The sequence below is a fragment of the Mirounga leonina genome, unplaced genomic scaffold, assembly GCF_011800145.1.
Source record: "Mirounga leonina isolate KUSES-001 unplaced genomic scaffold, KU_Mleo_1.0 Mir_168, whole genome shotgun sequence".
In the NCBI taxonomy this organism is placed as follows: domain Eukaryota; kingdom Metazoa; phylum Chordata; class Mammalia; order Carnivora; family Phocidae; genus Mirounga; species Mirounga leonina.
Window position 1 is genome coordinate 25832526 of NW_023270426.1, and position 23077 is coordinate 25855602.

The window sequence follows — 23077 nt, forward strand, 5'->3', positions numbered from 1 at the left end:
TCGAGCAGAACTTATCTGGGAGTTAGGTTTTGCCCAAGAGGTAGCTGTCCCTGGGCCAGCGCAGGGTGAGTCATTGGAAAGGCGCCATTTCTTCAGATGGCAGAACACAAGCAAATGGATGTAAATGAGAGAAGAGAAGAGACGAGAAGAGAAACCAAAAAAGAGCTGCAGGGAAGCTGCATGGGGTTGTGGAGGGAGATGGGCTTTGGCCCGAGGGGTCCCATGCACAAGTGTGTGAATGGCCCAGTCACTCCACTTCACTGAGTCTCACCTTTCCAAAGTGTGAAATGGAAGATGGCATTTGTTCCTTTCTCTCTCTCTCTTTTTTTTTTTATTAACATGTAATGTATTATTTCAGGGGTACAGGTCTGTGATTCATTAGTCTTAACAATTCACAGTGCTCACCGTAGCACATACCCTCCCCAATGTCCATCACCCAGCCACCCCATCCCTCCCATCCCCCTCCACTCCAGCAACCCTCAGTTTGTTTCCTGAGATTAAGAGTCTCTTATGGTTTGTCTCCCTCTCTGATTTCGTCTTGTTTCATTTTTTCCTCTCTTCCCCTATGATCCTCATCAAATTCCACATATCAGTGAGATCATATAATAATTGTCTTTCTCTGATGGACTTATTTCACTTAGCATAATACCCTCTAGTTCCATCCATGTTGTTGCAAATGGCAAGATTTCATTTTTTGATGGCTGCATAATATTCCATTGTCTACATATACCACATCTTCTTTATCCATTCATCCATCAGTGGACATCTGGGCTTGTTCCATAGTTTGGCTATTGTGGACATTGCTGCTATAAACATTGGAGTGCAGGTGCCCCTTTGGATCACTACATTTGTATCTTTGGGGTAAATACCCAGTAGTGCAATTGCTGGGTCATACAGTAGCTCTATTTTTGAACTTTTTGAGGAACCTCCATACTGTGTTTCAGAGTGGCTACACCAGCTTGCATTCCTACCAACATCGTAGGAGTTTTCCCCATTCTCCACACCCTTGCCAACATCTGTCGTTTCTTGTCTTATTAATCTTAGCCATTCTGACTGGTGTGAGATGGTATCTCATTGTGGTTTTGATTTGTATTTCCCTGATAGATGGCATTTGTTTCTTAGAGCCCATCGAGGTGCCCTGCTTCATGCTCAGTAGCTGTCACTCCAACGGGCCTCATCTTCAACATGATCAAACAGCTGCTCATGGCGCCCCGGCCTTCCTGCTCATTGTTCAACAGCCCTACACTCCTTCCTAGGCACCAGATTTGACCCAGCTTTCTTCCTTGACCTCTAGACCTTGTCTGGGTCATGTCGCTCATCTCTCTGCTGTCTCTTGAATTCCTTCCCTCCTCTTTACATCTCCTGCCATCATTCCCTCAAGGTACTCATTACCTGTTACCTGGATTTTGGTCATTTTTGCTATACCACCAGTCCTGCTTCCTCCTGAATCACCTGACACATGTCTCCAGACCCCGTTCCTGAGGGGCAGCTTTGCTTGTGAAAGTGTTTATTTCCCCCCTGACCAAATGGTAGAGGTTCCCTAGCCCAGCCTTAAGAGCTCCCAACAACCTGGTTCCATCACTTTCTTCATCTTCTCCATTGCCAACCTGTCCAGGCTCCTCCCCTGCTGCCCCTGCTTCCCTCCTCTTGCTCACTGTCCCAGGCCCCTTTGCTTTCTCTCACCTGCTCATGTTTGCCATGTTCTTTCCAGGATCCTCATACATGGCATGTTGGTCTCCCTTCTCTTCACTCAGCTAGCCCTTAGATGTTTCTTCCTCAGATGAGAGTTCTCTCATCTCTCCTCTTATCTGCTCATTGTACCCTAGACTTCTCAGCTCTTACCCCAGCAGTAATGAATTATTTGTGTATAAACATGTCCGTCTCTGGCTTTCCTTTTGGACTGAAGTGCTGGGAAGATGGTACCAGCCCTGGCTGTTCTGTGCATGTCTTGTGTTCACCGAATGACTGTAGACTCTTCCTACCTGAACTGCTGCAGAGAAATGGAATGACTCGCTGTTCCATGCACACACTTTAGAGTCTTGAAATGCGTGGACTCTGGCATTGTCTGCCTTGTTCAAATCCATTATGGCCTGTACCAGTTGGACCAGTCACTTTACCTCTTCGTGTCTTAATTTCTTCCACTGTAAAATGGGGCTGGTAATGGTACCTACCTTGCAGCATCCCTGCCCCACCTTGTGTTAGCTGTGTTCCCCTGAGCCGGGTAACCACCCTGAGCTTGCATCTCCCCTTTAGTGAAGTGTCGGTGGTGATAGTAATACCCTCATGCCCATTCATCCCCTTTGTAGGGAAGATGAAATGAGGGAATGTGCAGGAGGCATAGAGCGCCGCTCAGTGAATGATCATTGCTGTTATGGTTATTATTAGTCTAGTGGTGGTTCTGGCAGAAATGAGAGAGACCTGTGTTTCTGGCAATGCTATAGGGCCATCTGTGGGGAGGAGAAGGAGACACTCTGCACTGTTATATGGGTTAGTGGTGGCAAGGGAGCATTACAAGGAAAGACCCTTGGTCTAGTACTTCTCCTCTCACCTGGCTCTCCCACTTACTCTTGTGGGCCTGTTTTTGACCTTGAAAATAGGGCATTAGCAAGATAACCTGTTTGTTGTGACTGGTGCAGGCTTGGGCCGTCTGTCACTTCATGGGGGCAGCTTCCTTGACCATCCCCTCTGAGGTGCTTCTCCATCCTCTGTCTTTCTCCATCCTGTCCCCCAGTTTGTTCCCATCATAGGATTTTTCCTAACTCCTGACATTATGTATGGGCTGTTTTCTTCCTTCCAAGACTGGAAGTTCCATGAGGTCAGAGACTTTGTATGGTTCCCTTCAGGGAGAGAGGAAAAGAAAACCCTGTAGAGGTCCTTGAATGTACTTTAAAAGTTGAGGATTTTAATCAGGTGTCAGGTCTGATTTTGGGGGTTGGAAACTGTCAGAAACAGAGCTGGGCAGCTCTCTCTGTGTCATGTGGTTTGACTTGGTCATGAATGGATTTTCTTAATTTCACACAGAACTCTCCATCTGTGTGGCCTGACATCCTCCAAGGAGGACACAGAGCCTTCTCACCCCATTCCAGTGGAGGATGGGTTTCTCCGTGGTCAGCTGGTGGCCGCCCAGAGCCTGCTGGCCCGGCTGTCCCCGGCTCATCTCTGGATGACCTAGGTCAGGGTGGGGACAGAACAGTGGTAGGAATACTAGCAACCAGCGTTCACCTGCGGCACTTTTCCCTGTGTGCCAGTAACTCAGTAGGTGCTCTTGTTGTCCCCATTCTATGGAGGTAGAAACTGAGGCTTGAAGAGCACAAGTTATTAGTCTAAAATCATAAAACACATCAGTAGCAGGGCCGATGTTCAAGCCCATGTCCTCTGTTTTAAGAGCAACTGCTTGGCTGCCCTTCTGCTGAGCTGTGGAAGACTTCACGTCATCGAAGTTGGGCTTTGAGATCCGTCGTGGGCAAGTAGAGAGAGGGAGAAGGGGAAGGAAGTAGATTTATCTTGCTAATTTTACTAGGCTTGGGCTGATATTAAAATTATTTTGAGCACTCCACTGACAAAGGCGGAAGAGAGAGCCCCGTTCGATATTAAATATTTGCAATGGAAAATTCACAAAGTCTTTCTGAATGGAAGATATTTCCGAGTAATCCCCGTGGGACTAATTCAGCCAGTGGTTCCTTCTGCAGCATGCTTCCTGTGGTTGCTTCACTGTTCTCAGAAATGAACATTCCTGACTTTGAAGTCCTGGGGTTACGCCGGGCTAGTGGCTGAACTCTGCCTTGGTTTCCCTGGCAATGAGTGAATCAAGAGGAGAGGGCTGTGCATTGTGCTTAATTGCCTGAGCTGTAATTCTGTGATATATGAAAATTACACGAAGCCAGGCGCCTTGGGTCAGGGAAGTAGGATATATCACAGTCGTAATATCCATGGTCGTGGATGCTGAGTGAGCGTTTGCTGTGCAGAGTGCTCAGCACTTCACATGCCCTCACTCTTTGAATCCTAACAACTAACCTGTCGTCCAAGTCCTATTAACTCTCTTTTATAGACTGAGGATCAGGATCACAGAGGTTAAGTTCTGGGCCCAGCTGGCAAGCCAGGATGGTCGGACTCAAATTTTGCCACGCTGACACTGACATGCCATGCTGTCAGTCATGATTCTCTGTGCCAGAATGATTGGCAGAACTTAGAACTGGCCCCTGGAGAAGCTAGAGCTCTTTCCAGACCCCTTGCCCTGGTGGGGCCAGAATGGCCAGCACAGAGGGCGGATGCTGTCCAGGTCGGCTTCACTTGCCGTGTTGCCTGCAGCATTCTTTGGAGATCTTGGTCTGGCATACGTCTAAGCAGGGGAGGGACGAGAGTAGCTGTCCATTTGGAGGCACATGCTGTGAGCCCTTCAGGTGAGAAAACCCTGGAGCATATGAAGTAGGCTTGCCCTTTCCCTCCTCATGGCCGTGTAGCCTGAATTAGTGGGTTTCCGAAGAGGTTAACATCTGGGAGGACAACTCCAAGAGGACCACGACTTTGTGAGCGGTGTTTGGTGCTCAGAATAGCGCCTGACATGTTGGGAGGTATATTACACATTTATTGAATCTTTACTCCTAATTGGTCCCCGGCTTCTGCAGTTGACGCCTTCTATCTGTCTCCCCTTCACCTAGACCTTCGCCTGTGCTTTTCCATAAAATGCTGTTCCAACTGCATAATGTAGTACTCCCTACTCTTTGCCTGCTGAGCTCCTCTCCCCTTCAGGTCTCAGCTTCGATGGCACTGCTTACATGGACCTTCCCAGATCTCCATGTAGCCCAACTGCCCACATGGCTGTCTCTCTGCTAAAGGCTCTCGTAACACCATATATATACTCTTCCTTCAAGGCATATGTCCCAATTTATGATTCCACGTAAATGAGTGGAACTATTCAATGTCTGACCTCTCACTAAACTGTGAGCTCCGCGAGGGCAGAGACCTATCTGTTTTGCTCACCCTTGTGCTCCCAGGGCTTAGCGGGCAGTCACTAACATTTATGAATGAGTGAGTGAGTTCTTTACCCTCCCCACTGACAGCAGAATCCTCCAGAGTGGTAGGTTATAATGTGTTTCATATTTATAACTGGATGAAGGCTTTTCTCCCCACCCTGACCCTCATAACCACTTCTTTAGCACGAATCAGACTCAGTGCACCATGACAAGGAGTGGTTTATTTTCCCTTTGCGTCTGAGAACACTCAGGTTCAGGGAAAGCTCTTGTCTGCCTTCACCATAGTCACCCTACCCCGGGCCTGGGGAGTCAGGGCTGGTACTTTGAGGGCCGTGGCTATTTTCTGAGTATTTTAGGGTTCTCGAGAGTCATATAGGGTCTTAGTTCTCAGCCATTTATTTTGTGGGCAAGGAGAAGAAAGGCATGTCTGTGGACCAGCCTGTATGCTTTTTCTCTCTCCCATTCCATTCCCTGCCTCATGGTATCTCGTTAGCATTGAAATGAATGAATCTTTCACTAGGGAAAATGGGAGAAGTTGGGAAAAATCAAAACCAATAATACTTTTCATCGAGGGGAAGCTGGGTTATTGCAATCTTCGGGTGAGCAGAGAGCTCTTACGTTTGAGGCCAGAGCTGGAGGGAAGCCTCCGAACAAAATATTTTGCAGGCTGTAAACTGTCGCTGGGCTGCAGTACCCTTGACCTTTCTCACAGGTGGCCACTTTGAGGGGTAGGGCATACAGGAGAGACCAGAAATTCTGCTTGGGCCCTTCTGGTCTCCTTCTTTCCTTCATTCCCCTTTCTTGTTATTGACAAACGCAGCTCGGGCTCGTCCTCACTCGGCCCTTCCTCATCAGTGTTGGCTTTCAGCTCGCCTGCCCGACATCCTGTGGACGCTGCAGTTCAGACAAACAGCAAGATCATCAAAGAGAAGAGCATGAATGAAAAACTGCTTTATGACATGCCTTCAAAGTGTCTTTTTAGAAGTTCAAAGGATGTGAGAGGAGGCAGGGGAATCAAAGACGATGGGGGAGAGCAGTGAACTTTCCAAGGGATCATTGGGTTTTTCATTGTATATTTTCTGTGACGCTTGTGATGTAAAAATCAAAAGTAATCTCAGCCCTCAAGGGCTCTGTGTGTGTGTACATCTGATGCAAAGAAGGAGAAAACTCACCTTGCTGGTGGAAGGCCTTACCCTGGCATTCTCAGCCACACACTTGCATCTGCATTTCCTGTTTGGACCTTGATCGAATATTTGATCTGGGAAGACTGTGTCCAGAGATGGAGATTGATGCTGCTTATGTGGTTCGATGGAGATGAATAATTTAGTCTGTGCAGAATTCCCCCATTACCTTTTCCATTTAAAGACAAGCTGTAGAGTCCGCTTGTAGCAGTGGATATGCAGAGCTCAGAAAAGATCTGGCGTAGATCGTAAGATCCCAGAGACTTCTGTTCTGACAGATAGAACTGAGATTCCACTTGAGTTTGAAGCCAGACCTAAGTGATATACTCAAGGGAACACCGTTGATACTCTGATACTTTAGAATGCCTTATGCCCAATCCATCCAGAATGTTTGGGCAACTAACTAGTGCCTGGCACATGGGGGATGCTTAGATGAAATGAATGAATGATGGAACAAATGAACAGCTTTGTTTTGTAACCTAGAGTAGGTTCTTTCATGGGAAAGTTTCCTATTCACCTTGGGCCATTGATGCCCAGAATACGAGGATAGTCTTGAGGATCTGAATTGCTATGTTAGTCAAGGGATTTCATCTGCAAGGGTCAGATACCTCAACTCAAACTGGACTGAGATAGAAGGAATTTTGCTAATTAAAATTATTGAAAACTCAAGGGGCACTAGGGTGGCCGAGTTGGTTAAGTGTCTGCCTTTGGCTCGGGTCATGATCCGAGGGTCCTGGGACTGAGCCCTGCATTGGGCTCCCTGCTGAGTGGGGAGCCTGCTTCTCCCTCTCCCTCTGCCCCTCCACCCACCTCCGCTCATGCTCTCACTCTCTCTTGCTCTGCTCACTCGCTCTCAAATAAATAAATAAAATCTTAAAAAAAATAAAATTATTGAAAACTCCAAAGGTAGATTTGACTTCTGGCTTGACTGATCAAATAGACTAAATGTGTCCCTGTCAAATTCATACATGACAACACTCTTCACAAGCAGTGTGATGGTATTAGGAGGTGGGCCCTTTGGGAGGTGATTAGGTTATGAGGGTGGAGCCCTCCTGAATGGGATTAGTACTGTTACCAAAGGGGCCTCAGGGAGCTTCCTAGTCCTTTCTGCCTCTGAGGTCATGGAAGATGGCCATTGGTAGACCAGAAAACCCTTACCAGACATTGAATTTGCCAGCATCTTGATCCTGGACTTCCCAGCTTTCAGAGCTGTGAGAAATAAATGTCTGTTGGTTATATGCCACTCAGTCTATGGTGTTTTTGTTACAGCAACTAGAACGGACTAAGATAGCAGATTCAAGGGCTCTGACAGTGTCTCCAGGACTCCATTTTAACCTGTCCGTCTCTCAGCTCTGCTTTGTGTGTGTTCTGTGTTTTTGGCCAGACTCTCCCGTCGGGTGCTGGAGCACAGGAAGTATTGGTTTGCAGTTAAAAATACAGTCTCTAGAGCCAGAAGCAGCCTTGATTCAAATCCCCAGTCCATCACTTACTAGTTGTACAACTGTAGATAAGTTTCTTAACATCTTGGCACCTTGTTTTCCTTGTCTTTACACTGGAGCTGATGATGGTGATAGTCATAGCTAAAATTTGCTGAGCACTTGCTGTGTGCCTGGTGTTCTTCTAAAGACTGCACATTGGTAAACTGACTAATCTTTACAACAACCTATGGGATAGGTACTATTATGAGCCCCATTATATAGATGAGGAAACTGTGGTATAGAAAGTTTACGTAACTTGCCTGTTACAAATAGTACATGATGTAGCCAGAATTCAAATGCAGTATTATCGATCATCAAACTGTGCCTTCTTGTGTAATAGAACTTGTGACTCCTGGGGCTGATGTGGGAATTAAATGAGATAATAATATATAGAGACATTTAAAACAGTTCTTGGCACATAGGGTTATTTAACTTCATCTTAAAAAAGAAAAAAAAGCTGCCAGTAACTTGAGGCCTCTATTCTATGCTCTCAGTAACCTCAGCAAAGAACGATTCTCTCCTCTAAGAGTCCCACAGAACTCTCAGAACTGGGTCTTGTTGACTCTTTTCAGGTCACATGCCCACTGTTGAACCAGTCATTGACCAAGAGATGGCGACGTTCCAACAAGCCAGCCAGGTTCATATGCACCTCCCCTGGGACCGGGGGTACAGTTGGCACTACCTGAACCACATCAACTGAAAAGTGAAGGAGGGTTGTTTCTTTCTTTTTTTTTAATAATTTTTTTTTTTTAATTCATTTGAGACAGAGAGAGAGAGAGCAGGAGCAGGGGGGAGAGGCAGAGGAAGAGGGAGAAGCAGACTCCCTGCTGAGCAGGGAGCCCGATGTGGGGCTCGATCCCAGGACCTCATGACCTGAGCTGAAGGCAGACGCTTAACCATCTGAGCCACCCAGGTGCCCCGAGGGTTGTTTCTTCAGAGCAAAAAAGTAGAGTTACTTGAAGTAGATAGAGAAACGACACTGAGTGTCCACATCAGTAGTAGAGGCTGTCTGGTTTGCTTTGGGAGAAGAGCACTGCAGCTGATAAATGAGAAGGTGGTCAGAGCCCCCACCCCTAAGTCCTCTTGAATCCTTTAGCATGGAGTAGGAAGGAAAAAGGGATGACTAGTTTTGGAAAGAAGCACCATCTTTAAGGCTCAACTCACTGTATCATTCAGGGCAGCACTAAGAGAGGCTAAGTCCGGAAGTCAAGGGCTAGTTCTTCTGGATCTACAGGAAGGTAAATAGGACATAATTACCCAGATGGCATGTGGGCAGGCCCTGAGGCCACCTTGTGAGAAGTGCTGGGCAAGCATTCGCAACCACTAATGATGCCTCTCAAGGCCCTGGTGCTGCTCAGGGATGGCGCCACCAGCCCCGAAGTCCCCATTCCCATGGTCCTGGGTGAGTCAGGCCATGCTGCAGTGGGGGCCCTGCCTGATTCACCAGTCCCACTTCCTCCACTTCCCGGTGGTCCCACCCACACAACCACCACACCCAGGTTAGCACTGACCAGTGGGACCAAAATTAGCATCTGAGGCAAAATGCGAATCTTGGTCCAAGGTCCTGTGGGTGGTAGATGAATTACAAAGGGACCCAGGGGCACAGATAACAGTTAACCAGTTTCTGTTTAGGTCCCTACCACGTTCCACCTCCTGGGCCATCTCTTGCTAGAGTAGACATCAAGAGACATTTCCTTGAGTGGCCAAGTCTGAGCAGCTAACTCCAGTCAACCATCTCAGGGTTAGCTTGGAAATGTGAGTGTGTGGTAAGTACCATCACCATAAAAATAACTTCATGATAGAAGCTCAGCTGCTTTCTTACAACTGCTTATCTATACACGTGTATGGGTCCAGTCAGTTTGCTTATTATTGGCCATGCTGGTTCTTCCAAAGATTCCTATCCTGCATTCTTCTGTGTATTGATGACCTTGCTTAATAATTCATTAATAGTTGGCAGGGATGTGGAGAAAGGGGAACCCTCCTACACTGTTGGTGGGAATGCAAGCTGGTGCAGCCATTCTGGAAAACAGTATGGAGGTTCCTCAAAAAGTTGAAAATAGAGCTACCCTACGACCCAGCAATTGCACTACTGGGTATTTACCCCAAAGATACAAATGTAGTGATCCGAAGGGGTACGTGCACCCTGATGTTTATAGCAGCAATGTCCACTATAGCCAAACTGTGGAAAGAGCCAAGATGTCCATCAACAGATGAATGGATAAAGAAGATGTGGTATATATATACAATGGAATATTATGCAGCCATCAAAAGGAATGAGATCTTGCCATTTGCAACGACGTGGATGGAACTCGAGGGTATCATGCTGAGCGAAATAAGTCAAACAGAGAAAGACATGTATCATATGACCTCACTGATATGAGGAATTCTTAATCTCAGGAAACAAACTGAGGGTTGCTGGAGTGGGGGGTGGGGTGAGAGGGATGGGGTGACTGGGTGATAGACATTGGGGAGGGTATGTGCTATGGTGAGCGCTGTGAATTGTGCAAGACTATTGAATCTCAGATCTGTACCTCTGAAACAAATAATGCAATATATGTTAAGAAAAAAAAAAAAGAAGGTAGCAGGAGGGGAAGAATGAAGGGGGGAAATTGGAGGGGGAGACGAACCATGAGAGGTGATGGACTCTGAAAAACAAACTGAGGGTTCTAGAGGGGAGGGGGGTGGGAGGATGGGTTAGCCCGGTGATGGGTATTAAAGAGGGCACGTTCTGCATGGAGCACTGGGTGTTGTGCACAAACAATGAATCATGGAACACTACATCAAAAACTAATGATGCAATGTATGGTGATTAACATAATAAAAAAATTAAAAAAACTTTAAAAAATAAAAATTTTAAAAATAAAAAAAAAACTAATTCATTAATAAATGAGACTATCAACTTGACAACCCCCTCTCTCCCTCTGTTCTTCACCGAGGCCCCAGAACCATCTCCTTTTGCAAACTGTGGATATTTTACCCACAACTTTTTCTTCTCTCTCTCCGCCCATGATATATTTTTTTTCTGACTCCTTTCTTTAAACCTATGTTGAAATGACTCATTCTACAAATAATCACCTTCCCTGACTCTTCACTATGCCTTAGCTATGCCCTTTCCACCAAATGTCTTGAAAAGAAGTCTGCTTATTATCCCCATTTTTCAACAGCTGTTACAATCTGGTTTCTGTTTCTACCACATTACTGAAATTGCCCTTCTAGGCTTACAACAACTCAAAGGTCTTCAAATGTTTTATCATTATTAATTTTTAAATAGGCTCCATGCCCAGTTTGGAGCCCAACACGGGGCTCGAACTTATGACCCTGAGATCAAGACCTGAGCTGAGATCAAGAGTTGGATGCTTAACTGACTAAGCAACTCAGGCGCCCCTCTCCAAATGTTTCAAATGGTTAATCCCTATCAATGAAAAAAAAATGAGTAGGTGTCTCAATGTATATTTATTTATAAATTATATACATATGCTAGTATACAAATATATATATACTATGAAATATAAATCAAAACAAACGATTTAAAAGATGATTTAAATGTAAAAGTTCAAATATTTTCCCTAAGAGGATAGTCTCCTGCATGCTTTGGTCTCATTTATTGATTCCAATGTATTTTATTTTATTTTGTTGTCAGTTTTATTGAGGTATAATACAGTAAATAAAATCAGTTTTAAGTGTACAATTCATCTAAATTCAATGAGTTTAGACAAGTGTATAAATTTAGTCTTCCAACCACTACCCCAGTCATAATATAAAACATTTACACCACCCCAGAAAGATCCCCCATTCCTCTTTCTTAGTTTATCCTTTCCCTGTGCCCTGGCCCCTGGCAACCACTGACCTGCTTTTTATTACTAGAATTTTGCCCTTTCTTTTTTTTTTTTTTTTTAAGATTTTATTTATTTATTTGACAGAGAGACAGCGAGAGAGGGAACACAAGCAGGGGGAGTGAGAGAGGGAGAAGCAGGCTTCCCGCCGAACAGGGAGCCCGATGTGGGACTCGATCCCAGGACCCCGGGACCATGACCCGAGCGAAGGCAGACGCTCAACGACTGAGCCACCCAGGCACCCCTAGAATTTTGCCCTTTCTAAAATTTCATACAAGTTAAATTGCACAGTAGGTCGTTTTCTGTATGTCTGATTTTTTATATTTGCCAGATGCTTTTGAGATTCAGCCATGCTGCTGCAAGTGTTGGCAGTTCGTTCATTTATTTTTATTTTCAAGTCTTAAAAAATTATTTATTTATTTATTTTTAGTCACCTCTGCACCCAATGTGGGACTCAAACTCACCCCAGGATCAAGAGTTACATGCTCCTCTGACTGAGCCAGCCAGGTGCCCCCGTGGTTCATTCATTTTAATTCTAAGTAGTTACCCACTGTATGACTATACCACAATGTGTTTATTCGTTTACCTATTGATGGGCATTTAAGTGGTCTCTAGTATTTGGCTATGAAGGCTAAAGCTGCTATGAGAAATGACATGTAAGTGTTTATATAGATACATGTTTTGATTTCTTTTGGATAAATATGAAGGAGTAGGATTCCTGGGTCATATGCTAAGTATGCTTAATTTTATAAGAAACTGCCAAACTGTTTTGTGAAGTGGCTGCACTATTTTGCATCCCCATTAACAAGGTATGAGACTTCCAATTGCTCCTACATCCTTGCCAACACTTGAGATTGTCATTCTATTTTTCTTTTTTTTCTTTTAAGGCAGGGCTTGAACTCCTGACCTGGAGATCAAGAGTAGAATGCTCCGGGGGCACTGGGGTGGCTCAGTCGTTGAGCGTCTGCCTTCAGCTCAGGTCATGATCCCAGGGTCCTGGGATCGAGCCCCGCATCGGGCTCCCTGCTCAGTGGGAAGCCTGCTTCTCCCTCTCCCACTCCCCCTGCTTGTGTTCCCTCTCTCATTGTGTCTCTCTCTGTAAAATAAATAAATAAAATCTTTAAAAAAAAGGAGAGTCAAATGCTCCGCTGACTGCTCAGTGCCTTGCTCAGCCAGGTGCCCAGATTTTTAGAAAATTTAGAGTTGTGCAACCATTACCACAATCTAGTTTTAGAATATTTCTGACACTGCAGAAGGATCCCTTGTACCTATTTGCAGCCAATATAATTCCCTTTTTTCTCCTTTACTGGCTTAATCAGCTGTATCTTTTTGTATTTTCTTAGAGGTACCTGTAGGGTTTACTGTATAAACCTTTAATTTACCACAGTCTTTCTTCAAGTAATACATGTTTAGTGTAAGAAACTTATGAAAGTAGGGGTGCCTGGGTGGCTCAGTTGGTTAAGCGACTGCCTTCAGCTCAGTTTATGATCCTGGAGTCCCTGGATCGAGTCCCACGTCGGGCTCCCTGCTCAGCAGGGAGTCTGCTTCTCCCTCTGACCCTCCCCCCTCTCATGTGCTGTCTCTCTCACCCTCTCTCTCTCTCAAATAAAAATAAAAATCTTTAATAAAAAAAAAAAACTTATGAAAGTATATTTCCAACCCTTCCTCTCTTCTCTCCTTCTTTGTGCTGTTGTTACTCATTTGTTTCTCCATGTGCCTTGAACCCCTCAAAGCATTCTTGATATTTTTCCTGTGGACAGTCACTTCTCTTTTAAGGAAATTTTTTTAAAGTTTTTATTTAAATTGCAGTTAGTTAACATACAGTGTTATATTAATTTCAGGTGTACAATTTAGTGATTCAACACTTCCATACACCACCCATGCTCATCATGACAAGTGCCCTCCTTCATTCCCATCACCTACTTCACCTTCCCTCCCCTCCACCTCCAGTCTGGTAACCATCAGTGTGTTCTCTATAGTTAAGAGTCTGTTTCTTGGTTTGCTTCTCTCTCTTTTTTGTCCCTTTACTTGATTGATTTGTTTTTTAAATTCACATATGAGAGATTTCTTTTTAAAGATTTTATTTATTTGAGAGAGAGAGAGAGAGCATGAGCAGTGGGGAGGGATAGAGGGAGAAGGAGAAGAAGACTCCCTGTTGAGCAGGGAGCCCGACACAGGGCTCCATCCCAGGACCCTGGGATCATGACCTGAGCTGAAGGCAGACGTTTAACGACTGAGCCACCCAGGCGCCCCTTCAAATATATTTTTATGCCTCCTCGGACCTGTCTTCTTTTTTCTTGGACTCCAATTACAAGTATATTTGTCTGCTTTTGTTGTTAGACTTCTCACTGATGCTCTGTTCATTTTTTTTCTACTTTTTTTTTTTTTTTCTATCAGTATTTCATTTTGGATGGTTTCTATTTCTATGTCTTTAAATTTGTTAATTTTTTTCCTGTAATGTCTAATCTGCTCTTTAATTCCATCCAGTTTATTTCACATCGCAGACATTGTATTTTTCATCTCCAGAAGTTAGACTTACACTTTTTCTGCCTTTGATGGTTCTTCTTAACATGCTCATGCTTTCCTTTAACTTTCCGGAACTTACCCGGTTATAATAATGTTTTAATGTTTTTGTATGCTTTTTCTATATCATCTGTGACATTCCTTGTGATTGATTTTTTTCCCTTCCTCATTATGGGGTATATTTTCAGTGCTTTGCCTGACTAGTAAGTTTTGATTGGATTCCAGATATTGTGTATTTTATATTGTTGAGTGTTGGCGTTCTTTGCATTCCTGTATATATTGTTGGGCTTTGTTGCTCTGGGATGCAGTTAAGGTCCTTGAAATTAGTTTGATTCTTTTGAGGCTTGTTTATCAGCTTTATTAGGGGGGGTCCAGAAGACTGGCTTTAGTGTAAGCCAGGGGTGGGCAAAGTGTGGCCCGCAGGCCAGCCTCCTGTTTTGGGAAATAAGATCTCACACACATTTGTTTACGTATTGTCAGTGGCTGCTTTTGGCCTAACGAAGCTAAAATATGCAGCGTCTGATCCTTTAAGAAAAAGTTGACCGCTCTCTGAAGCTAATGTGAGCTCAGTACCTACCTGATGCTCCATGTATTAGGAGGTCTTTCCGTTTTCCCTGGTTGCACCATGGACTGTGTGTGTTTCCAGCCTCCTGGTTTGCCTGTAGTAGTGTATCTGACTTGCCCATCCTGACTTTTTATAATTATTCGACTTCCATAATAATGTCTTCTTCATCTGTGATCTATTTCTTCTGTTCTTCTTTGCTGCCTCTGCCTCTTTTTCCTGCCTTAAGGATTAGGTTAGCTGGTCTTGCTAATTTCTTCCGTCCTCCCCAAACCTCAGCCACCATCTGGATAGGGATGCGATGAATGCTTAGGCATCCAGAGTACAGCGTGGAGTTGTTCGGGCTTGGAGAGAAGACTCATTTCGACCATTTGTTTTGATGTGGGGAAACTCAAGTTTTCCGGGAGTTTATAAGAATAATTTCTAGCATTTTTTGGGTCTTCTTACTATATACCTGGTGATGTGCCAAGTACTTCATACATATCATCTCTAATTCTCCACAACAGTTCTAGGAGGGAGATATTTTTGTTTTATCCATTTTATAAATGCAGAAATTGAGGTTACAGGAAGTTAAGCCACTTTTCCCTGTTGTATAAGCCAGATCTGGGGCCCAGGGCAGGCTGATGTGACTAGACTGACCAAGTGCCCTGTTTTCCCTGAGATTTTCCTGGTGTTAGTACTAAAAGTCCTGCGTACTAGGAAACCCCTCAGTCCTGGGCAAACCAGCATGGTTGGCTGCCCTCGTAAATTGCTTTGCCCTCCCTCCATCTCTTCTCTATACTCACTTTATAGTTTTTGCATAGTTTAAACTCTAAATGCATGTTAACCATTTTGTGTGGTGCTCGACACATGGTAAGTGCTTAAAAGTAGGAGCTGTTCTTACCAGTCCTATTTCTAACCCTTCTGAATATATTACAGCAGACATTTGTTATTCTGTTGGTCTTCCCGACATCTGAGCATCATTCCACTGTGTTGGGCATCTCCTGCCTTACGAGGCAGGACCCATTTCACACTCCAGAGACAGCCAGAGGCAGAGGCTCATCCCCAACCCCATCCCCAACCTGGCAGGTAGAGCACGGGCCTGTGGCCCAATTGAGATCAGAAGCAGGGCCCCTGCGGAATCCATCCTTGTGAGGATGGTAGTGGTGGACACATTCTGGCTTCTTGGGGAAGCAGCCATGTTCTAGAAGCAGAGGCCTGGCGCAGAACTGTGAACTGCAGTTTGTATCAACTAGGGCTTCCTCACTGGACTAGGTCTGGAATGAATTTGGTGCTTGCTCCTGGCTGCAGAGGTGGTGACCTTGGTTCTCTGGCTGTTACAGAAATTCTGTGAATTGTCAGATACCCTTTAGTAAGTTCTTTGTCTGCTTGAATTTGCCAGGATTGCTTTCTTGTCCCTACAACTGAGAGCGCCGATTGATACATATATACTGTCTGGATGTTGTGGGTGCTTTAGACTTAATGGGTCCCAAGAAGGACTCATTACCTTCCTTCAGATACCTACATCATTTTACTTGGAATCTCATAGTTCCTCAGTACTTGCTGGAGTTGTGTAATTTCAAACCAGAGAGTCAGCTTCAGTTTCCTCTTCTCCACCCCCAGCCCTCTGGCATTTGCCAAGCAAGGGTTTGCCTCTTCTGGTGTTGCTCGCACCTTCCCCCAGGTTCCATCGGCTCTTGCCTTGACCACACACAGCCACAGATCCCATCTTTTATCTGACGTCCTCAGGGCAGAAAGCAGAGGGCATCCAGCATCCAGCTTGGTTCCTAAGGCCTGAAGATGAGGACGAAGCAGGAGAGTAAGGGAGGTAGATGAGGGCAGATTCAAACCCACAAAATTCATGCCTGGAGCGAAAAGAAACTTTCTTTAAGGGTTTGCAAAGGAGAAAGGTTACAAAATACCGTTGATCCTCATTATTCACAGATTCTATAGTTGGAATTTTGCTTACTTGCTAAAATTTATTGGTAACCTGGAAATCAGTATCGGTGATGCTCTTGTGGTCATGTGTGGACGCACTTGGAGAGGCACACGTGTGAGTCCCAGGACGGGTACTTTACTAGCTGAGGTGGATGAAAATGACACTCTGCCTTCTAGTTTCAGCCCTTGGGCTGTAAGCAAGTGCCTTCTCGGTGTTTGTCTTGTGACACATTTTCTGTGCTTTTTTTGGTGATTTCACTATTTGAAACGACCCCCAGGTATAGTGCCGAAGGGCTGTCTAGTGTTCCTAAGTGCACAAAGGCTGTGATGTGCCTTATGGAGAAGATACCTATGTCCGATCAGCTTCCTTCAGGCATCATTGACAGTGCCCCTAACCATGGGTTCAATGTGAATGGACTCAACAATATGTATTAAATAAGGTCTTTGAACAAAAACACACATAAAACAAGGTTAGTTAGGCATTGATGAGTTGATTGACTAGCTGGTAGAAGGAATATGTATGCTCCAAAATAGCTCTGCCCTGACATTGTCATTTAGTCTAGCCAGGGTGGCCCATCTGAAGGCCGTCACAATGATGCATCAAATGTAGGTCTTAATGCATCTGATTTCTAGGAGTTAGAATGATGAATTCTAAATGGATGAAGTCACATGGTTTTATTTGGCTATCTTCAAATCAATCCACATTTCATTAAACTCCCCTCCTCTTTCCTAGGTCTGAGTGTAGATAAAAAAGGTACTCTGAACATCCTCATTTCGCAGGTGGGGACACCAGAGCACAGTGATGGGGCCAGAGACTGTGCTCTTAACCTTCCTCTCATGCTCAGTCTCATTATGGTGTTGCAACAAGTCATTTCTATTCCAGACTTGTTTGGGGAGGGCAGGGTCTCTACAAGGACCACGTGGGATCTAGTGGGCGCTGGTAGCAGAGGAGGCATACTCTTTTGCTGGGGACATTAGTGTCCCTTGCAAGTGCTGGAACCCGAGACCCTAGTTCCAGAGTTCTGGTCCCTCTGGCCCTTCTCTTGAGGCATGTGCCACCCAGAGTCCTTTGAACTGTCTCAACTTCTGAGTCATAAAAATTCTCCAGAAACTCTCTCAGATTTATTTCCTGAGGCTTCAACTAAATCTCCTGGCCTGGGATAAATGTTCCCACAGAACTTTCCAATTAGACTCTGGACCCCCTTCCCCCATTCATTCATTCATGCATTCATTCAAGCATCCAAGCAGCCAGTGAGTGAATGAGCATTTACTCTGTGCCAGGCAACTTGCTAGGTGCTGGGGATATAGCTGTTAACAGGACAGGCAAACTGTTGGTGCCTTCAAAATGATTACATTCCCAGGTCCCAGAAAGAAAGGCCTGGGGAGTAGGATTGCCTGTTGAATAGGAAAGCCAGATCCAGTGTGCCTTGCCTACTGCCTTTCTTCCTCATTCAGCAGATATTTGCAAGTGTGTGTTTCTATTTTATAGGTGAACACATTAAAACAATTTTATATCATTAAAAGCCCCTCTTCATCATCCTCACCCCTTTTCTCCCTTCCCTACTCCTATTCTCTACCCTAAAGGTGACCCTTATCCATTTAATGTGTATCTTCCCACATGTTTCTTCCATGTATTTATAAACAAATGTGAATATATTGTGTTTGAAAGTATTTATAATTGTACACAATAGTCATTCCATAAATGCTTATTGGTGCCTTGATGGATGAATGAATCTGTTTTCAATGTGTTTTTCCCTGGTTTTCTTGCTGCCCTCCCTGATTTCTGAACCCTTTCTGGGCAGAATGCCTAGGCAGATGAGGAGAGCAAAGGCTCTGGATTCCTGGTTTTCCCTTGAACCACATTAACTGGACATGGACATAAGAGCTGGTTGTCTGTGTTAACACTGCCACACAACACCATAGGCTGGGTGGCTTAAACAACAGAAATTTATTTTTGAGAGTTCTTTTTTTTTTTTTTTTTAAAGATTTTATTTATTTATTTGAGACAGAGAGAATGAGAGAGAGAGAGCACATGAGAGGGGGGAGGGTCAGAGGGAGAAGCAGGCTCCCTGCCGAGCAGAGAGCCCGATGCGGGACTGGATCCAGGGACTCCAGGATCATGACCTGAGCCGAAGGCAGTCGCTTAACCAACTGAGCCACCCAGGCGCCCTATTTTTGAGAGTTCTGAAGGCTGGGCAGACCAAGATCAACGTGCCCCATGACTGGATTGTGGTGGGCATTCTCTTCTTGACTTGTAGATACCACCTTCTGGTCATGTCCTCACATGGTGAGGAGAGAAGAGACTGGGAGATCTCTTTCTCTTCTTATAAGGCCATAGTCCTATTGGATTAGGGCCCCACCTTTATGGTCTCACCTCACCTTCCTTACCTCCTAAAGACCCTGTCTCTAGATAAAGTCACACTGGGATAGGGTTTCAACATATGAATATTGGGGGACCACTGTTAAGTCCTTAGTCCTGTCTGTGATGTCCTGGCCTGCCTTAGGGCCATCACATACAGAGCTGGGCTACTCCAATGCCCCTGGTTCAGCCCCTAGTGGGCATGCTCTAGGATGTTTGTTGACTCATGAATTTCTTAGAGTAGAACTACTTGCCTGGGACCTGGGGGAAGCTGAGGGCCTCCCAGTGGCCTCCATCCCTAGCATTCCATTTGAATTAGTGGAGATTTCAACCACCACTTTGTGAATGGTTCCAGATGTGCATATTGGGGGAGAGTGAGATGGCTTGGGGAGAGCATGATAGTTGGAAAGACAAGCTTAAAATTAAAAGTTAAATTAAGTTTGGGGTGGGTGACAGTTGCCATCACCTGAAGGTCCAAGAAAGGGAACAGTGCCATCATGAGATGGCTCAGCCTGTTAAAAATGAGGGCTAGTCCCATGCCGTCATTAAACAAGTGGCATGCTAAAGGCAAGTAATTAACCTCATCCCTCAGCCCAGATCTTGGTCGGTTTTAAAGGCTCAGAAGGACAGAGACAGATGCAAGAGAAGGAAATAGAGAGTCCACACAGAGTGACAGAGAAGAGAGAATTGTTCCCTGGGAGATTGAGGGCTAATTAGTCTTTGGAAGGCGATTTCAAAGGAGAAACTGTCAAGTGCCCACAGAGAATCTGTTGTGGGGATTGTGAGTCACCGAAGATGGCTCTGAGACACATTTCTGTAGTGGTTCAGGTGGTGGGATGAAAGACTATGATGCAGGATTTTAGGGGGGATGGAGTGGATGACGTTTGTGAAGAAATATTGGGGGGAAATGAGCTTTTGGCTTGATGTGGCAAGAATGCTTATAAGGCAAGCCAAACATAAAGACTGTTATTCAGAAATGAAATGTCCGCTTGATGTGGGAGAACCATGTGGGAAATGGAACTGCAAAATTAGATCTGCAAAAATCAAAGGGTTGATGGAGGACCAGGACTGTGAAGCTGGTAACCTGCTGTCAGGGTGGGTCAACTTGCATCAACCCTGACTGTGGACTTGGGGACAGTTGTTCAGCATGGGGAGTTCATACCAGGTAGCTGCATTGGGGAAACTCATCATGCATCATCAGGTGGTACTGGAAGAAGGTACCAGAAAGGTTAAGAGCCTAGATCTTGTGATCAGGCAAGCACCAGCACTTTCTAAGTCTCTCTAAGCCTCTCTCTAAGCCTCAGTTTCCTCACCTAGGAAGGTGGGTCAAAAATAGTTCCATACATACTAGGGCTGTTGAAAGGACTAAATGAGGAAGTGCCTGGAAGAGGCTTCGTTCATGGTAAATGCTCAACAAATATTAGCTGTAATTATACCAGTTAAGCAATACGATTTGTGTCCTTATGATAACGACATTTTTGCTTCAGTTTCTCAAGCCAGAAAGAATAGGCATGTGAAGAAGGAAATAAATAGAACACAGGTGCCGTCAAATGGATTTTGGCCAAACCCATGCCAAAGGGAGCAGAGGAGAGTGCTTGAGCTGTGGTAGGAGTGTTTACCAAGTAAGGAGAGGAAATTGAGTAATTGAGAGTTATGGGAGGATTGAAAGGGAGAAAAAGAAAGAAAAGCAGTGAATTTTGCATTCTTGTTAGCCCCACTGCCACTGACTTGGGTAAAGCACCCACTGTGTACATTGTGTCCCATTGGATATGGGATTCTGTGGAAATGGATTGGCCCCGGCTCATGTGGTCTTCATAGGACGCGTTGTGATGCGTGAAGTGAGTGTAGCCATGTTGGAAGAATTAAACGCCACACGTAGGCAGGAAGCACTACCCCAGCAGAGGCGTGATTCTGACTCAGGGAAGATCCACCACCTCGGGGATGCCAAATATATCTGACAGAATCTGAGTGTCCACTTCTTGTATTGGACTATTCCAGATGCTCAATGAAATATGCAGCCTGATCTCCCACTTTCATCCCCGTTTGGAAGAAGGAAGGTGGGGAGAACGTTGAGGAGAGTTTAGTGAACATTCCAAGAGAAAGAAGATGAGCTCAAACAGGGGGTGGGGGGGTGGGGAAATGGAGTAAGAAAACAGAAGAGTTCCAGGCCAAGATGGCGACGTAGGAAGACTCTAAACCCACCTCCTCCAGGCATACACCAAATCTACACCTATTTATAGAGCAATTCCTCCTGAAGAAGAACTGAGAGCTGATTGAACAGCTTCTGAAAAATAAAAGACAGACCACACAGAGAATAACAGCAAGAGAAAGGAGACATGGTAACAAGGGGAACTCCACCCCCCAGGCTGCAAGGGATAGTACTGAGGGACCATGAGCAGGTTTGTTGGCCCTGGGGCACAGGGAAAAAGCTGAGGTTTAAAGGGGCAACTAGAATATAAAGGAACCAGCTCTAGAATTCTGCCAAATGGAACTCTGCCTGGGCCAGAGAGGCTGTCGAGGACCATGGTTTTTGTTCTCCATACATCTTGATAACATGGACAGGGGCAGAGAACAAATTGGTATTTGCCAGAGGGGAGGTGGGTGGGGGATGGGCAAAATGGGTGACATGGAGTGGGAGGTACAGGCTGTCAGTTGCGGAATGAGTAAGTTACAGAGATGAAAGGTACTGCATAGGGAAGGAGCTGTTAGTACTGTAACAGCGTATGGTAGCTAACTTGCAGTGAGCATAGCATAACTTAGAGAGGTGTTGAATCACGAGAATCACTATGTTGTACACCTGGAACTAACATAACACTGTGTGTCAACTATACTTCAACCAAAAAAAAAAAAAGAGAGAGAGAAAGAGAAGACAGATCCAGATACAAGGGACATCGTATTGACAGATATCAGTAGAGGTCAACAAGAATGTGGGAGAAAGGGAAAGAACACACGAGTTTTGTCCTGAGTGACCATAAAATCCTCTGTGCAGAGGTGGGGGGCACTGGAGAAACTTGGACCAGTGGTCATCACATTTTAGAGTGTTGAAGAATCACCTGGACAGCTCAGTATTGCAGATGGCTAGTACATACCCCAGACTGACAGTCTGAATTTCCAGGGTGGGCCAGAAATCTGCCTTTCTGGCAGGTACCCCAGAAGATTCTGATGCAGGTAGCCTGCAAATCACACCTTGAGAAATGCTGGAATAGAGAAAACGAACATCTTAGCCAGGCCCTCCAGAAAGCAGGGTCTGAGGAAGAGTTGTGGTACTAATACTTGATCAGGGAGGTAAAATCCCAGGATGGTGAGGGTGAAGTAAGAAAGTAATAGGGTACATTGATTTGTGTATGTGTGTTGGCTACCATTTCAAAATAAGCCATGAAGACTCAAGCAGGTCCCTCAGTGTATGGGGTTTCTCCAGATAGTTTGCACAGAGGAATCACACCTCAGCATAGCTGGAGGGGGAAGGAAATAGGGGGGTCTGGCCCTTTCCCCACACTGCTCTTACACCTGTTTTCCATTGGTAAAATTCACTCCAGTGAGAATTCAGTACCCTACCTTTTAGTCTGTTGGCCCCTTGGTGACTTCTCTGGAAGCCAGTCTCCGTACCTCTGGTAGTAGAGTAGCAACCAGGGTGGGTGGGACACTGGCCTGAAGAGAAAGGAGGAAGGAAGCCCTTGAGGGCACGTGAGATGGTGCACAGCTTTGTCCCCCAGGAGGCTCAACAAGTCAGGCTGGCAAAGGTTTCCAGTCCCCACAGTGAATTACAGTTTTGAAGCTGGATTAAGAAGAAAGATTTGAAGGGAAATTATCTAAATAGAGTTACGTTAACAGTGCTAAGAAGAATGAAAGCCTAGACTTTGTATCCATACTAAATGTCTTTAAATTCTTTTTGATTTGTATTTCTTGCCTCAGGAAAACTTCCAGTGAAAGAAGACACTGATGATCAAATGACACACGTGAGCAGTTGCAGACTTTTGCAGAGGGGGGCCTGCATAAATTCAAGGTATCACCTGTTTATTTTATATCCTGAATTAACTTTCTACCTTCCCAGTCCAGAGTTTTAATAAAAGGTTTCACTTGGGCTACAGATCACATGTGTTTGTGAATCTCATCCAAAATCCCACAGCTTTTTCTCTAAAGACCTGTAAGTTCCTAAGACACTCTAAAAGGAATATAAAAATAATAATTGTAATTCTTGAGACCTGCCAGTGGTATTCTGGGTTCCAGAGAGTCATAACCTTGTTTAAGGCT

The 23077-nt window shown here is 45.0% G+C and overlaps 1 long non-coding RNA gene across 1 annotated transcript in view; it reads left to right on the top strand.

The window, feature by feature from the left end:
• The window catches only part of LOC118016758, an 81195-nt gene extending 58369 nt beyond the window's left edge, over positions 1-22826 (top strand). The window contains exon 4 of the long non-coding RNA XR_004680900.1: positions 22739-22826. This is a non-coding gene — a long non-coding RNA (uncharacterized LOC118016758). The remainder of the gene's footprint in view (positions 1-22738) is intronic.
• Positions 22827-23077: the final 251 nt, after the last annotated feature.